Raw genomic sequence first — 5,000 nt, 5'->3', positions numbered from 1 at the left:
AGTTCCAGCCCCTGCTCATCGACGGAGAGAGCGTGGAGAGAGTCTCAACCCTCCGATTCCTGGGGGTGCACATACAGGATGACCTGTCCTGGAAGAACAACACAGCAGCCACCATCAAGAAGGCACAACAGCGGCTCTACTTCCTGAGAGTCCTCAGGAAGGAACACAACAAGCAGGAGATACTGGTGGCCTTCTACCGCGGCGCAGTGGAGAGCATCCTCACCTACGGCATCTGCAACTGGTTCTCCAGCTGCACAACCGCGGAGAGAAATGCGCTACAGAGAGTCGTGAGAACAGCCCAGAAGATCACCGGCGCCCCCCTACCCTCTCTGGAAGAGCTGTACAACACACGCTGTCTCAGGAAGGCCTCCAAGATCTCCAGAGACCCAACCCACCCTGGGTACGAACACTTTGCCCGGCTGCCCTCGAAAAGGCGGTACAGGACCATGGCCGCAAGGACAAACAGACTGAAGCTCAGCTTCTACCCCAGGGCCATCCAGGCCCTGAACACAGCAAAGACCTAGGTTCTGGGCCCTGGACAGTCTGGACGGATTGATGGCAGCTGCTGGATTGAAAAAATCAGGTGTAGTGCTGAGGCACAAATGTGTACATTTCAAGCCTGCAAACTGCGACACTTTAAATGAATGTGCAATAACACTATGTGCAATATGACAACCCTAGTCGTCTTATCTGTACAGTATAGTATAGTGGATAGTGTAAATAGCCTTTATTTATGTAAACCAGCTCCTTTCCCTTCTTGTTTTTTTAGTTTTTTTTTCTTTCCTAGCACCAGGGGAGCCACCCCTCCCAAATTTCGTTGTTTGGTACCTGTACTATAGCAATGACAATAAAGACCATTCATTCATTCATTCATAACCTCTAGACTACCTGCCTCTCTAACCTCTAGACTACCTGCCTCTCTAACCTCTAGACTACCTGCCTCTCTAACCTCTAGACTACCTGCCTCTCTAACCTCTAGACTACCTGTCTCTCTAACCTCTAGACTACCTGCCTCTCTAACCTCTAGGCTACCTTTCTCTCTAACCTCTAGACTACCTGCCTCTCTAACCTCTAGACTACCTGCCTCTCTAATCTCTAGAATATCTGCCTCTCTAACATCTAGACTACCTGCCTCTCTAATATTCGAAAACACCACTTGAAGGGTTATGTGCAATATATATTTATACCAAATGATGCCATGTCCAGGTGGAAACTGCTGCCAATGTCACTCAATGTTTGTTGCTGTCCTGTTGTTTACTTTGCCTACTGTATGTTGTATGTATCGTCTCTGTTGCACTTGAAGCATGAAAGTACCATGCCCAAGACAAGTTTCCCCTCGGGGACAATAAAGTATAATCAATCAATCAATCAATCAATCAATAACCTCTAGGCTACCTGCCTCTCTAACCTCTAACCTCTAGACTACCTGCCTCTCTAACCTCTAGGCTACCTGCCTCTCTAACCTCTAACCTCTAGACTACCTGCCTCTCTAACCTCTAGACTACCTGCCTCTCTAACCTCTAGACTGCCTCTCTAACCTCTAGACTACCTGCCTCTCTAACCTCTAGACTACCTGCCTCTCAAACCTCTAGGCTACCTGCCTCTCTAACCTCTAGGCTACCTGCCTCTCTAACCTCTAACCTCTAACCTCTAGACTACCTGCCTCTCTAACCCCTAGGCTACCTGCCTCTCTAACACTCTAGGCTACCTGCCTCTCTAACCTCTAGACTACCTGCCTCTCTAACCTCTAGACTACCTGCCTCTCTAACTTCTAACCTCTAGACTACCTGCCTCTCTAACCTCTAGGCTACCTGCCTCTCTAACCTCTAACCTCTAGGCTACCTGCCTCTCTAACCTCTAGACTACCTGCCTCTTTAACCTCTAGACTACCTGCCTCTCTAACCTCTAGGCTACCTGCCTCTCTAACCTCTAGACCAGAGGTTCCCAAAATGTTTTTCTTGGCCACCTCGTCTTGCCACCGTCTCAATTTGGATCGGAATCCGTTCAGTTTGTCTGTCGCTGTCAGGATATTCTCAGCCTTCCCTTGCATTTTTATGTTGAGGTCATTAAGGTGGCTGAAAATATCTGCCAGATAAGCAAGCTTAATCCACCACGATTCATCTTCCAAGTCGTGCTCACTGACAAAAGTGATCAGTTCATCTCGGAGCTCATAGACACGGGATGACACCTTGCCCCGCGACAGCCAGCGGACCTCTGTGTGTAATAAGAGCCCCTCATGCTCGGACCCCATCTCATTGCACAATGTGCTGAACAGCCGTGACTTCAGCGGGCGTGATTTGACATAATTAACCATTTTCACCGCTTGGTCCAAGACTTCAGTGAGGAGTAGTTAGTTAGTAACTAGTAGGCCTAGTTAGTAAATTAATATCTTTCAAATCTGAGAAATATATATTTTATTTGCTTATGAACTCCATTGCACATGTAATAAACAAACGTTTATTAATGTATTATTATTATAATTGTATATTATCTTTTTTTTTTTTTTTTTTTTTTTTTTTTGAGCAGATTTGGCGGCTGGTGCAAACATTTTTGGGTGGGGCACAGCAGTGTGGCGGGGGGGTCCTCTTTTTCGCGATTTTTTCTGCGTGCACGATTTTTCTTCGCGTGCACGCGCATAAAACACGCACTGGCGTTACAACCATTGTATAATTTCAACTTTCACCCTTAAAATGACCGTGTGGGCCATGGAGAAGTTACCCTGTCAACTACAGACACTGAGGTGGAAGAGTGACCGGTCTATGGACGTCGGTACGGTCCAATACCCAGTGTCAGACAAGGAGGAAGTCTAGTCAACAAGGCTAGTACAGGCCTCACAGCTACACTCAGGTTAATAAAGGTAGCAGATGAATATGTGTACTATGTGTCTGTGTGACATGGCTACATCAATGAGCAGAGATGAATGCTGCAGTCAGTAGTACAGTACTATCTATTTCATAGACACATGATGGATGATGATGGAGAGTGATGGTGGTCAACACATCACAGCAGGTCAACACATTCAATGATGTATCACAACCAGACCATGTCAGAAACACAACCAGACCATGTCAGAAACACAACCAGACCATGTCAGAAACACAACCAGACCATGTCTGTATCACAACCAGACCATGTCAGAAACACAACCAGACCATGTCTGTATCACAACCAGACCATGTCAGAAACACAACCAGACCATGTCTGTAACACAACCAGACAATGTCAGAAACACAACCAGACCATGTCTGTAACACAACCAGACCATGTCAGAAACACAACCAGACCATGTCAGAAACACAACAATGCATCAGCTGAGTTAAAGAAAACCAACCCTTACCTTTGATGACAGAACATGAGCCGTGTTTACCCGTACCTCCGCCTTGCCCCGCGCATATTGCTATGAATAGTTCGAAGATAGGTGCTTGCACGTTAGGTGCGAGGCTGCTTGGTTAACCCATTAGCGGGAACATTATTAGTTGCACAAAATAGGCTGATTTAATTGACCATGAACATCAGAGACAGACATTACGAATGTTCATTTAAAATACTCCGGAAGCCCGAAGTCCGGAAAACCGGAAGTCGGGAGTCCTCAGCATAATGCATTGTCTGCAATACAACCGGAGATTCAGGAGGACGCACATTTGTGCGCCCTGGCCAAGAAATAGAGACAGCCAATTGGAGCGCTGCTACAGCTCACGTGTACGCGAAAAGTATTCGTCCTGGCATAGACTTGCAATTGACCGGCGCCCCGCGTTCTCCCCTATGTATTTTAACAGTGAGTTTTACACACACACACACACACAGATAAAAAATGTTATTGTATTGGAGGATTTTTAATGAATGCTGATAGGCGCAGACAGAATATCAGCCGCATTTTGTGAATAAACAATGTTTATTTAAAAAAAAAACTTTTTTTTCTTCTTCAAATCGCAACTAGGAAGTGAAGGTGGGGGCGGCGCCCCAGCGCCCTCTATCGGCCAGCCGCCACTGGTGCCGCGGCACCCACTTTGGGAACCTCTGCTCTAGACTACCTGACCTCTAACCTCTAGACTACCTGACCTCTAACCTCTAGACTACCTGCCTTTCTAACTTCTAACCTTGTTCTCAATCTACATCAATGATATAGCAAAAGATGCTGGCAAATCCCAGATCCATCTTTATGCTGACGACACCATCTTGTATTGTGCAGGCCCTTCACTCCACTCTGCGGCTTCCACTCTACAACTCAGCCTCACCTCCATTGAGCAGTCTTTTCATCGCCTCCATCTTCTCCTCAACACCAAAAAAACTAAGTGCATTCTTTTCGACTGGAGACCTCGTGTCAGCAGCCCCCCTAAGATCTTCTGTGTTGACGGTTCCGAGCTGGAGTTTGTCTCTTGTTACAAATACCTTGGCCTTTGGCTGGACTCATCCCTTTCCTTCACCACCCACATAAAGCACCTGCAGACAAAAGTCAAAGCTCGCCTAAGCTTTTTATACCGGAACAAGGCCTCCTTCACCCGTGCAGCCAAACATACCCTTGTCAAGATGACCATCCTGCCCATATTTGACTATGGCGATACCATCTATAGGATGGCATCTCAGTCTGCCCTCAGGAAACTCGACACACTCCATCACTCCGCCATTCGTTTTGCCACTGGTGCGCTTTTCACAACTCACCACTGTGACCTGTACACCCTTGTAGACTGGACATCTCTTCACAGCAGACGGCTCTGTCACTGGCTTCATCTTATCTACAGAACCATACTTTGCAAAACACCTTTCTACCTCTCATCCCTTCTGCACCTCTCTCACCGCCCCGTCATCGTTCTAAGATCCAGTGATCTTGTCCGACTCACCATCCCCAAAGCCCGTACCGTTGTCGGTCGCAGCGCTTTCCGGTTCGCTGCAGCACACGACTGGAACACCTTAAAGAACACCCTCAAACTCACCGCCCTCACCTCACTCACTGCTTTCAAACAAATCCTGCATCGAACCATAGTCGATCAATGCACCTGTTG

At 47.1% G+C, this 5,000-nt stretch overlaps 1 protein-coding gene across 1 annotated transcript in view; it reads right to left on the bottom strand.

Annotated features, from left to right (window-relative positions):
- The window catches only part of LOC308175081 (calcium/calmodulin-dependent protein kinase type II subunit alpha-like), a gene marked incomplete at both ends in the record, with an annotated part of 50,249 nt that overhangs the window by 23,160 nt on the left and 22,089 nt on the right, over positions 1-5,000 (bottom strand). The window lies entirely within an intron of this gene.

Source organism: Nansenia antarctica, assembly GCF_963989245.1.
Source record: "Nansenia antarctica genome assembly, contig: SCAFFOLD_374, whole genome shotgun sequence".
NCBI lineage: Eukaryota > Metazoa > Chordata > Actinopteri > Argentiniformes > Microstomatidae > Nansenia > Nansenia antarctica.
The sequence above is the reverse complement of the archived record's forward strand: the minus strand, read 5'-3'. Positions and strand labels throughout refer to the sequence as shown.